The sequence below is a fragment of the Aythya marila genome, assembly GCF_965140915.1.
Source record: "Aythya marila genome assembly, chromosome: 10".
NCBI classification, from domain to species: Eukaryota; Metazoa; Chordata; class Aves; order Anseriformes; family Anatidae; genus Aythya; species Aythya marila.
The window spans coordinates 17,213,249-17,226,738 of NC_139051.1; positions in this window are offsets into that span (position 1 = coordinate 17,213,249).

Consider the following 13,490-nt stretch of genomic DNA (forward strand, 5'->3'; position numbering starts at 1 on the left):
TTAGTGAACTCATATTATGCAGTATGTAAATAAGAAATGGGAGGCAGCATTCTGTTTTCTTTCATACAGAGGAGGGCACTAATGTTTTCCTCACTTTCTCTTTTGGTCTAATGTGTGTGCGCGCTTAAAAAACTTCAGTTTATGCATCCCTGCCAAGATGAGGGAGTGCTCAAGGAGTTTGGTGCATTTGAAATGCAAGCTGTCTTCTCATTTCTGTCATAATTCTACTTTCTAAATCAAAACCAGTATGGGCTAAAACCGTGTGGAGAAATGCTGTTGAAATTGTTGCCGCATCATGTCAGTATAGACTTGGAAGAACAGCGAGGGCAGTGGAGCTTCCAAGTCTGGCCCATTCTGGCTACGTTTGAACCTCTGGTTTTTGACAGCAGTAAATTGCTGCCCTCATTTTTTTTCATTATCTCTTTTTGCTTTATTTCCTCCCCAGCCCCATTCTGCCCCTTGCCGGTAGGGGCATGGACAAGCAAATTAATTTTTAGTGTAAAATCTCTTTTAAATTTGGATAAGAGGAAAGGAAATCTATGAAGTAGGTATAATTTTGCTTGAGGGTTTTGCTTTGTCTTTAAATGTCTCTGTTTTCATTTTGTGCTTAAAAGTCTGACTTTCATACAGTAATTCTGTAGGTGTTACCACTTCCTCAGGAACCTGTGACTCAGGCAATGTATAAATGAAATGACATCACCGGCAACTTTTGTTTGAATTGCCTGTTTCCTAAATAGGTACTGTTGTTTTTTTTTCTTTTAATACTTGCATAATTGTTTTTTGTTTTGTTTTGTTTTGTTTGGGGGGAGGGGAAAGGTGAAATGAGGAGGTTTAGTTATCTAAGGCAGCCTTGCTATTACAATTAACCACACTGAGGGTTTTTACCCTTTTAAATCATTGAATTTAATATATTGAAGTTAATTTAATATACTTTTGAATTTAATATACTGAAGTTTACTTAGAAGATTGGCATTTCTACACAAGGTATTTGTGAATGAAATCACTGTAATTAGGTGTTAGGAGTCTGTATAAAGCATTCTTAATTCACTGCTGATACGTTGAGAAAGGAAGAGGGGGGAAACGGAAAAGGCCTGAGTGGGATTTTCCATTAGTATTCTGGAAGTAGTGCAAACAAAAGAAATGTTTTATACTGCTGCCTAAACTGCAGTTCTAAGTGGCTCTCCCTTGCTGCTCTCAGTAGCTTGTATTTATACCACAGGAGATTCTTGGTAGATTTCAGTGATTACGTCTGTGTAACTGATATTTTTCAATGATATCATCATGAATATATGTAAGTAAAATAGGAGGACCTGGAGTAAGGTTTGCTTCTTAGCAGAGTGTCCACAGACAGGCAGGAGCGCTGGTTGCAGCGGGCCCGGGGGGACCCTCAGCAGCTGCATTTCTTCCTCGGACGCAGCTCCCCTGATGTCACTGCAGGAGCTGGCTGCTAACCGTGAGGAGTCATGTCAGGAATTGCTGTCATTGGAGGAATGCGGGGAGTTGGATGTCTGTCTAGGTCATTTATTCCTGGTGTTATGGGACAGGCTATAAAAGAGTTGCATTTATTTATTATTGTCACGCACAAAGGATCGCTGTTCCTTCGTTTAAATAGTAACAGCTTTGGGACTTCAGAGGCACCAGTACAACAGAGGCTGCAGAGTACAGCAGAGTCATTTTGGCTCTGCTTCGGTTGTATCCGTTCTCACTGAGTAGACAATGTCATTGTGTCTGCACTTTAAAGGAAAACGCAGAGAAAGCCCATGTGTTCAGGGAGGTGGTGTTAGTGGCTACTGTAGGTTATGGTCTTTCTTCTGATTATCTCAGTCCATCTCAAACTTTGGCACTGTTAAGAACTGCATCACTAAAGTTATTTTTTAAATAAGATGCTAAACCAAAGTCCTAAAAAAAAACCCCACAGGTTATATATGTCTTCTTTGGATTTTGTTTTTAATAGTATAGATGGCTTGGAGTGTTTTTGTTTGTTTGTTTGTTTGTTTTTTGTTTTTGTTTGTTTTGTTTTGTTTTTAATTATTATTTCACCCTCTATTCCTGAAGTTACTGTTCAATTTCCTTTGGATCCTTCATTTTCTAAATGACCCTTGCCCAGGGTCCTCCATGCTGTTACTGAAAAACTCCCACTAAAGTTCCACCCAGTGGCTATCAGAGCAGTAGTTATGTATTATTATTGGTACTAAGTCAGAATGCTTTGAGATGATGGATGGTATAAATGTAATAACATTACAATTACTTGGTCACTCAGACATAACATAAAAACAGTTTTTCTCCACTTTAATTCAAATGTTTGCTGTTGTATGTCTCTTGCATGCTGAACTAGACCGTATATGTGACACTATATCTGTTGTAATACTAGGACTGAGTGAGCTGTGCATGTTCTGCCCCATGAACCCTGCTGGGCAGCAGCTAATGTATGGAACGTAGCTGGATCATATGCTTTTGAGAGACTAGTGCTCTCAAAAACCACAGTAGTAAGGCATTTCAGTTCCTTGCTAACTGTATTTGGTTGAATAGGAATTCGGCAGTGTTCAGCACTGAAACATTGCAAACCAAGACTGGCTTTTTGTAGATGCTTGCTCAGATTAGCAAGGGAGAAGGAGAGAGCAAATCAACGTGTGTGCACAGTGTTTCTCTGTTGCTGGAGACATTAAGGTTTCATTTCCAACAACAGTATCCATTACTTAATTTAGCTTCCTGCTGTTGGTGTTTGGAAATGTCATTAAGAGATTCTTATGGATAATGTCAAGATACACAATGCTTAAAAATCAGCTAGGAACAGTGAATAATAACATACCTGTTGATCTGAGTGCATGAAAAAGAAAGTGATTTAAAAGTCAGTGGTATAGATTATATACGTGAGCATCAGGAGGAGGCTGTCTTTTTGGCTATAAGGGCATTTAGTGGTATGCTGTTTCAGAATATGACCAAATTACTGTTTTTAAGTTATTCTGCTGCTATAATAGTAAGTGATTGTGGCTTCATAAATTTTTGAAGCCAAAATGTTATGTTCCAGCTTTCACAGTATGAAGTGAGTTTTAAAAGCACTTCTTTATTTAAAGAAACTTTGTCCTCTCCATAATTGTCATAAACATGGAAAGAAGGATTGAGACAGGACACGGGCTGTACCACAGACCTCCAGTGAAGTCACAGTAAGTCACGTCATCTTTGCCTCCCATCCATTGTCTGAGCTTGTTTATTGGTAGAGTCTCTTTTGTTGGGTCAACGCCTACTACAGCAAGACCAATCTTGATCGAGTCAGCTAGGCAGTAGAGGAGCAGAAATGTACATACAGGTATATCGCATCTCTAGCATAGTCAAATAATGCCTTTTAATTTAAGCACCGTGGTCAAGGATTTAGTGAAATTCATTTGTCTAAATTTTTGGATGCCTGATTTTGGATGCTCTAAGCCAGACTTTCAATGATGTCTTAAACTGGGTTTCAGAGTTCTGAAAGGAGTCTGATTTCAAATGTAAAGACAATCATACATTAAGCATGTATTTTAAAATTTTTATGTGTGTAAAGGAGGATTAAATAAATAAATCTGTTATTAACTTTTAAATGATTGCTGTGTCAGTTTGACTCATTATGTGTGTATGTGCTGGAAAGTATGTTTACCAGAGCAAACATTAGGTTTTGTATAACAAATCAACTGAAATATTGAGGAGAAAAGCTTTGTTATTCTGTGTAAAAGAAGTAAGGAAAAGGAAGAAGTTAGCTGGATTCACTTTTTAAAAACGACTTTCTGATTTTGAGGTTTGTGTTTATCAATGTGACGACTAGAAGCTTAACTGTTTCACAGCAAGTGCACCCTATCCACATTATGCCTGGTTTCTTAGCGTAGTTGGCGAGGAGGGTAATATAATTTAGCAATTCAGTCTGAGAATGGTCAGAAATAACATCAGTTTTGTTCTCCAAGGTTTGCACTCCCTTTTAAAGTCTCTGTCCTCTGTACTTAGAGGTTTGGGTTAATTTGCAAAAGGAAGGTGTGGATTGACTTCGGTAATGGAACAGAAAAATTAAGAAGCAAGAATAGATCTTAAAATTGAGAACTGAGGTAAGAATTTGCCTTTTTTTTTTTTTTTTTTTAATTGTCTTTCTTAACAAACATCTCTTAATTAGTTCTGATCATTTAATGTAAAGATACTCCAGAGGAGGAAAAAAACTTTTTAATCCATTCCCAGGATAAATGGTATAAACAAGTTGCCATCACCTGTAGTTTGTTGGACTATATAGTAGTGGTGGTGGTGTGTTTGCATTTTACTAAATTTTCACAGTGTTGTCATTGGCTGTTTTCCCCTGTTAATCTTTTCATGAATGAAGTACAAAATAAATCTAGCGTTACATATACAATCACTTACTTCATAAAAGAGCAAAGAAAACTTCAGTTGTGAAAGAAGAACAAATAAGCTGAAATCCTTTGAAGTCATTCCCCACAGTCCCAAATCTCTATTGTAATGAAGCTCCTGTCATTCGTTTGTCTGGCCATGTTATTATTTCCTTTTCTTCCCGTTTCCATTCTAGCTGGGAGATATGAAGGGGCAGAAGAAAAGCACAAGTGCCAGAAGAAGAGGAACCTGGAGGAGAGCCAGGAAAGACAGCTATAAAGATATTTCTGTTTGAGGCTTTAGAAGCAATGGATCAAGAATGACCCAGTTTAGGAGCTTTCCCGTCAGAGGTATTCTCATTGGCTTTGAGTAGCTTACATTTCTCCCAAGAGCTTCAGTTCATTTTCTGGTCAGGGTCTGTCTATGGGAAAGTCTCTAGACACTTAGCATCAATTCTCTTCTATATTGGGGCTTCCACGTGAGTTGCTGTAACTATAAGGTTTCAATGATTTACAGGGAGTACAGGTTAGCCAGGCAACTTTCTGCCCTTTCATTCTGTTGAAAAAATTCAGTGCTGCTTCTGTCACCCAACTTTCAAGCACTCTCAGGGAAGAGAACATTCTTAATTTGTGATTATAGAGGAATTAGACTGATACGCTTGCTCAAGTAGACTTCTCACCCAGAAACAAAGGGTCTTTATGCCTGGAAGCTTCATGATCTGATCCTGCACCTTAACAAATGTTCCTTACACTCTCTAAACACCATCATATGTGGAAATCCTTAAAATGTTTTTGTTTGAGGTTATAGTGTAGCTAATTCCCATGTCAGGTTTGCAAAGCTAAGCAATGGATGTTTCCCGAGGAGAGAATCTCTACTTTTCATCAGTCTGACTCGTTGGGTAGACAATAGTTATTGCAACTCTCAAAATGTTGTTGCTGGTCTCCCGGCACTGTTGTTTTTTTCTTCTTGGGGGAGGGGAAGAGTGTAGGGGGGTGTTTTTGGTATTCCTTCAAGTCCCAAGAATCTGTTTTCTTTAGTTTTGAAAAGGACACATCTGTTTTGTGGCTGTGTAGAAAGACTTCAAATGTGAAGCTAAATGGTTCAAGAACAGAATTAATTCCAAATGTAATTATTTATAATAACCTGATTTTAACTTTAATTTTGCTTCTGAAAGATCCCAGTGAAATATTTTCTCATGCAGTGATTTCAGTAAGTTCTAGAGTAAATAACGTGGTTGTGGTGGGCTATCAGTGTTACTACCTTTCCACCTTACAATTATTCATGTAAGTTAAAACCAAAATAACTGCATGGCAAGAAAGCTTTGTAGTCGCTGAAACACTTCGGTATTGTTCTCTTTGTTATACTTTGGTATCTGTGCAGGACAAATGCCCCACAAATCAACTGAGATTTGTACAAGTACTACAAAAGCAGTGGTCTATATCCTTTCCTCAATACCACAGAGCAGAATACCAATTTTTGAATCACTATGGAGCAGTGTAAAAAAATCCTGAAGTACAAATCCCGTTGATTCTCTAGAAGCAAGATTATATATTTGGCAGCTGTGGTGTATTATTTCCTCTGTATACCAGCATTAAATGTTAAATTCTGGGCAGCTAATCAAATTGGATGCACTCACAGTTTTCTTTCTGTTGAGCTCTGGAAATCAGCATTCTGAGTATGGAGTGCTAGTCTATTAATAGCTCACGGGAAGAAATTCTTCTCTTATCGTTTAAGTCAGTTCAAAGGACTCTGCACAGTGGCAGATTTTGGAGCCTTGGGCAGATTTCACTTTCATAGTGACTGGGAGGTTGCTGTAGGTATTGCTGTAGATAACTAACTCATGGGTTGGTACCCAACTGTGACCAAAATCATCCTGGTTTGATTCCGTTTCATTCTAAAATACAATTGGATATCAGGAGAAATTTCTTTACGGAAGGGTTGCGCGGCACTGGAACAGGCTGCCCGGGGAAGTGGCTGAGTCACCAGCCCCCGTGGTCTTCAAGAAATGTGTAGATGTAGAACTTGGTAGCATGGTTTGGTGGTGGACTTCAGTACCAGGTTACGGGTTGGACTAGGTGATCTTAGAGGGCTTTTCCAACCTGAACGATTCTGGGATATCTATACCAGCCAGAAGAGTTGTGTGAAGAGGGTCTCGTGCTCCTCCCGAGTGCTGAACTTTGTGTGGATGGGAAGGGCGGGATCTAGTAGAAGATAAAATGACAGGAAAACAGTGGATTGATGTCAGAGCTAGATTTACCTGTGCTGATAAAACTAACACTTCTCTCAGAGGAAAATGTACGTGGTCTGCTCTGGGAGTGTGCCGCAGAAGGACAGAATGTGGAGAGTCTGGCATGGGGCAACAGTTAAAAGGAACAAACTATTCATATAAATAAAAGAATATTTTTTCTTGCCTCCATTAGCTTCTCTTTCTTTAATGATGTATTATGGGTGGATCTACTGTTGACTTTAATCCTCAGCCTTTGCCCAGGCATTTTTCAAATGTCCTGTGAGAATTGGTAAGACCAAAACTGCCTCCAGAGTTCAGCTATAACTGGACAGAGCAGGAGGAGAATCCCACACTCTTTCCTGTATTTCCAGGCAGAAATTGTTTATTTGTTGGATTAATCACTAAAGTTACAGACATGTCAGCAAAGTCACAGCTTGATTTATTACTGCTGATCTTGCATCATCCTGAAAGGTCATAGCCTGACTCACAGAGTACATTTATAAGCCTGGAAACAACAAAAGCATTATTTTTTCTTATGAGGGGAACTCATAAAAATTTTCAGAATGAGAGCCCCAGAATCTTGCCATGTTCTTTGTGCTGCTGATTTTTTTTCCCCAAAAACTCAATGTTTGACCTAATAGCCTCACGATAAATAGAGTAGGGCAGCTTTGAAGGGAAGCTAAAGGTTAAATCAGCATATTTATGGAATGGCAGAGGAGTGGTTTCAAAGTAAAGGTGTCAGAAATGGTGTTTTATATGTCTGTAGTGCAGTCTGTAAAAATGGGAGTTCCTTTTGCATTTATATGTTTGATTATTCTGAATCCTGTTCTTAGCCTATATTCAGACAGGCACACTTTTATTACAATTACAAAGATGTCTTTTGTGCTCCTGTATGTTATTTTCCCCTGGACTACTCATCTTTCCTGATTTATGAAGAAAGTTTTCTTAAAGGAAAAGGGAAATTTTAGGGGGGGGCGGGGTCAAGGGGCAAAATGAGAATATTGCCTGCTCTTGAAAAAAAAGATATACTTGTTTCAGTTGCTACTTTTCTAAGCTGGCTCTGCAGGTTAAGAAATGACTTCTGTGTGTCTTGATTTTGCAATTCCTGGGGGAGGTATGGGAGCCACTAGAAGAGGCTTACAAAAAGCGGCAGCAGGTTACTGTTCAGGTGACAAGGTCTCTGAGTAGTGGGCAGAGATGTGCTTCTTCAGGTAGATATTTGTTTCGGTTAATTTCTTTCTAGCATTGTCATTAGTAGGGGAAATCAGATTGGTGGTAGGAGGTTTTCACTGGGGCTCTTGCCCATTTGAACTGTCAGAGTTTGTAACGTCTCCAAAAGCAGCCACCTCATTCAGAGTGAGGCTGGCTGGACCCTGGGGCACCGTGGAGGGAGCAGAGCAGGGGGTTCCCTCTAACACTGCTGAGATTTGTGCCTGGGAAAGGTGGCGGTGGAGGTGGCCTCTGCCCAGGCACTGGTTTGCATGGGGCCTTGCCAAGGGAATTGTCTGGGGGCTGCTCTGGGAAGCCAGGGTAGATCTGGTGGCTGCCTGTATGGCAGGAGTGTCAGGCGGTGAGGGTTTAAGTTTTAATTTTTTTTTTTCTTTAAATTTTTAATTTAAGTTTTCTTAACTCTCTGCAGCGCTATTACCCTGGTTTAGTTTTTAAATTAGGTGTGTTAGCATCATTATATAAATCAAAACAAGCTCCAGCAGCAAGACCAATATCAGTAACCATTAATGACATGAGAAAATGTTTGATAAATAAAAGTAATGTTAAGTTAAATAAAGGTGCAACACTGAAAGTAGGAGAAAAGCATTTTGCTGCTGTAAACCCCATAACAATGCTGTATTACCCATGGTGCCTCTTGAATACGTGTGTTTTCTTCTGAAGTTAATAGTCTGAGGCTTTCTGTAGCTTTATCAGGAGCCCAGGAACTTGCCTTTTGGAAGGGAAAGGAAAAGGGAAGGCCCTTGCTTTAATCTCTAAGTATTGTTAGTACTTTCCACTATTTTCATCCCTACTCCCTGCCCCTTACCCTGCCCATTCTCCTCCCATCCCCCCCCCCCAAAAAAAAAAAAAAGAGACATATTTTTTTTAACTACTTAAAGCATTTCTTTTCTGAAAAAAAAAAAAAAAAAAAAAAAAGGTAATTTGTTTTAACTAACTAGAAGTAATACAACTGAAATAGTTTATCACTGGTACATTTGCAGGGCACTTGCAGGGCAAGCAGGCGATCAGGCTCAGTCAGGATGGGTTTATGAAAGGCAGGTCCTGCTTGATGAACCCAATCTGCTTCTATGACAAAGTGACATGCTTGGGGATGAGGGACAGGCTGTGGATGTGGTCTACCTTGACTTCAGGTGCCTTTGACATCGTTACCCACAACATTCTCCTCAAGAAACTGGCTGCTCTTGGCTTGGACTGGCGCACGCTTTGTTGGGTTAGAAACTGGCTGGATAGCCGGGCCCAAAGAGTCGTGGTGAATGGAGCCAAGTCCAGTTGGAGGCCAGTCACTAGTGGCGTCCCCCAGGGCTCGGTGCTGGGGCCGGTCCTCTTTAATATCTTCATCGATGATCTGGACGAGGGCATTGAGTGCACCCTCAGTAAGTTTGCAGATGACACCAAGCTATGCGCATGTGTCCATCTGCTCAAGGGTAGGAAAGCTCTGCAGGAGGATCTGGATAGGCTGCACCGATGGGCTGAGGTCAACTGCATGAAGTTCAACAAGGCCAAGTGCCGGGTCCTGCACCTGGGGCACAACAACCCCAAGCAGAGCTACAGGCTGGGAGAGGAATGGTTGGAGAGCTGCCAGGCAGAGAAGGACCTGGGAGTGATGGTGGATAGTCGGCTGAATATGAGCCAGCAGCGTGCTCAGGTGGCCAAGAAGGCCAACGGCATCCTGGCTTGTATCAGGAACAGTGTGACCAGCAGGGCTAGGGAGGTGATCGTCCCCCTGTACTCAGCTCTGGTGAGGCCGCACCTCGAGTACTGTGTTCAGTTTTGGGCCCCTCGCTACAAGAAGGACATCGAGGTGCTTGAGCGGGGCCAGAGAAGGGCGATGAAGCTGGTGAGGGGTCTGGAGAACAAGTCCTACGAGGAGCGGCTGAGGGAGCTGGGCTTGTTCAGCCTGGAGAAGAGGAGGCTCAGGGGTGACCTTATTGCTCTTTACAGATACCTTAAAGCAGGCTGTAGCGAGGTGGGGGTTGGTCTGTTCTCCCATGTGCCTGGTGACAGGACGAGGGGGAATGGGCTTAAGTTGCGCCAGGGGAGTTTTAGGTTGGATGTTAGGAAGAACTTCTTCACTGAGGGGGTTGTGAGGCATTGGAACAGGCTGCCCAGGGAAGTGGTGGAGTCACCATCCCTGGAGGTCTTTAAAAGACATTTAGACGTAGAGCTTAGGATATGGTTTCGTGGAGGACTGGTTAGTGTTAGGTCAGAGGTTGGACCCAGTGATCTTGGAGGTCTCTTCCAACCTAGATGATTCTGTGATTTTAAATGTAACACACAAGCCGTATGTCATTAAGAGAACCACGGTATTTTACTGTCTCAGGAAGCAGGAGATTTGAGCTTTGTGTTTTCCTGAATTAGAAAAGGTAATGCTTATTGCAGCATGAATAGCAGGACACTATCAGAAGCATTCTGCTTGCATAGTATTTGCTCAAACTGAGTAAACAGTTTAAAGATAAGCAGCTTTTTGACTATTAAATGTAGCTGGCATCTGGCTGACACGGGTTCATGTTGACAGATGCCTTTGTGTCTGTCTTTGTGATGGAGAGCACACAGATGTTCTCCTTAGCATTTAAGGAAGCTGCTGCTTAGCAAAATAAAATGTAAAATTAGAATGAACAGCACAACCATGAGTAGTGTAACTGCTTAGCCTCCCAGGAAAAAGAAATGGAAGAGTCTCCTGCAGTAAGTGTTCTTACTGGAACTCAGTAGCTGCTTGGTCATTTTTTAAAAATAGCCTATAGAAAAAAATCTGGTTTTGCGCCTGTTAAAATATAAACGCATGTCAATCTGAATGTCCATGTATGACTAATCCCATGCCAAGCATTTTTAACAGAGAAGCGTGTCAGTCAGATGTAAATGCTTAATACACCAATTAGCAGTTAGAAAAACCCTTAAGTGAGTGTGCATTGTTGTCTCTTGAATTGGGCTCCTGATTGTGTCACAAAGGAAAGTACGGGAAATCCATATTTAGTATTTTTGAGGGTTCTGGTGGCACCTGGGGATGGAGGCTGCCTTCAGTACAACCTTGTCCTCTGGCACCAGAGGAAGGAGCAGTGCAGGAGGTGCTCGGGCTGGGAGCAGCATGGTGCTGCGGCACCATGCCCACTGCGCAGCAGCTCTTTGGGCACGTACCTTGGTCCCATCCCGAGGTGGTGCATCTGGAGAGCTGCTGCTCTGCTTTCTCGTTGCACCACATGTTGTCCACATTAATCATAGAGCATGTATGGAGACTTTAAGAGCAGTATCAGCGAGTCATCTGGTGCCCTTCATGAATGACACCGTGCTGGCCCAGTGACAGCTGTCTGTCTTAACTCAGTGTCTTACTGCTGTGGGAGTTCCTAGGAGAGGGAAAACCCCATGAGTGACATTCAGGAGCCCTGAACAAAGCCTGAGAGCTGTGCCCAGGGTGATGATGTTGCCTGGGCACAGCCCCGAGAGTGTGCACAAGTGGCCTGCACAGGGGTCCCAGCCTCCCACTAGCGGGGGGTGGCTGTGCTGCTCTGCTCCCTGGAACATGCCTTGGTATATCTGGGGGTTTGAAAATGGGATGGTCAGATTTGCTGGGAATTACACAGGAAAATTTGAAACATTTCTGCAAATAAAAAGCCTGCTGTCAAGCTAATTAGTTAGTCTAGATTAAAACACAGAGAAACACTAAGTGCATCTCCTGATTAGAACTGTGTGGCAGACCAAGGACTAAGAAATTCAGACTGTACTTTTGAACTAAAAGTTCCAGGGCTCTTCAGAAGATTCTCAGCTAGTGCAAGGTGCTCCTCCTACCGCTTGGAAGTCAAGTAAAATGTATAAACACCAGATTTGTCCTTGGACTTTAATTAAAAATAAAGTTTAATTTATTGTATTGCAGTTTAGTCACTGATTTTGCAAATGCTGTTGTTCTATTCTGGACTTAGTCTTCTGCAGCTTGCTTCAGCCTGTGCTGGGGGAGTGAGACCTGAGTTAGCTGAGATACTATTAAATTATTAAATGCCTCAGAGAAAATTTCAAATTAGAGAATAGGAGAAAAAAGCAGTGCCTGCAGCTTTCGATCCAGGATGAAATTACTTGCTGTCCTTTACCTTTTCTACAGAAATGGTTGGTTGATGACAGTGTCTCCCTGGGATGATGCTTGGTCAGGATTAAGCCTGAATGCACTCAGGAAATCCACTGCAATCCGGATGGCTTAATGCTGAGGGATGAGCACCACTGGGAATGCCACGTACTGAAGTCAATCAGGGACTGGCACTCAGGAGACTATGGTTATATTCCTGGTTTTGCACGCGTGTAGAGGTAAGCGGTATCTACACAGTTTTGCTGGCTCTATCCTGAATCATTTCAGCTCCCTGGGCCTCAGTCCCCCTCCGTCATTAAAGTGAGATAACTGAGTCTCGTTTTCAAGGCTTATGCCCTGCTGATGGAGGAAAAAACATGTATTAAATATCACTCTTGGTGAGCAGCACTGCCCCTGCGAGCCTCCCAGCACCTCTCAGGGGAGTACAAGCCTCTCCCATGGGAGGTGAATGTACTCCTTAGAGTGTGTGCTTGGAGGAGCATTCCCTCGGGCACCTCTGGAGCCACATGGTGCTGTTGATTTGCATGCTGCACTGGGAGAGCACCAAGTGAAACTAGGGCAGCTGACTGAAGAACAAACCAGCTGCTCTGGAACTATATGTAACTATAATTTAAAATAAGCAATTAAAATATCTACGTTGGCTGTCTTATAACCAAGTAATGCACTTGAGATAGCTGTTCCACAGAGAGGGGCAGAACGTTCCCATTACAGCAGAGATAAAAAATTATTGTTATTAAATCGGTATATTTCTGGAATATATTTCCTGGTCTTTCAGGAATAAAGTGTGCTTCAACACACAGCATAGTCCAGCTGCGTAATAACTGCTTGGTAAGGAAAAAGAGAGGAGACACACTTAGTATGCTATGTGCAATACATTCTTGTATCTTGTATCTGTGCCGGATGAAATGGAAGCTTTCATGCATCATGAAGATGCAGACTAGTTTCTTATTTCACTGTTCCTCAAGAAGGATTTAAAGGTAGCAAATATTTTCCTCAGCCGAGCATCAGCGTGACAAAGCATCTGGTGAGCAGAGCTGTTACACAACATTTAAAATACTTCTGATGCGTTTTGCTAGGATCACGTTAAGCAACATCACATACTGGTGTGGTGGTTGGGTACTGGAGACATCCTTGTTCACATGGCCATTGTGGGTCATCTCTTTTGTAATGTAAGAAGTTATTACAACATATATGGTGGGTTATAACCAACTGCTGTTGTCCAAAGGCTTCTGAATAAGGCAGAAATATAATTTTACATCTTTTCTCTCTCAACTGATTTGGCCTCCTAGGAATATCTGGATTTGTTGCCACCCCTATCAGCCCCTGCACCCTTCTGGGAGCAGTCAGCCCAGCAGTGACAGTTCAGCTGCCGCTTGTGAAGCAGCTTCCGAACTGGTGGTTACGACTCAAACGCACGATGGTGAACTGGTTACAATTTTGAGTTTTGTGCATTTGCCAGTTTTGAAGCCTAGCAGTTCAGATACACAGTGTAGTAGTGTAGCTGCTTTATGAGCAGCTGAGCTGCAGTAGTTCCCTGCTGAGTTGTCTGCAGCAGTGGCGGGAACCTCTACAGCCATATGACTTCAAGATGCTTGCATTCAGCACAGAGCATGGAAGGAGCAA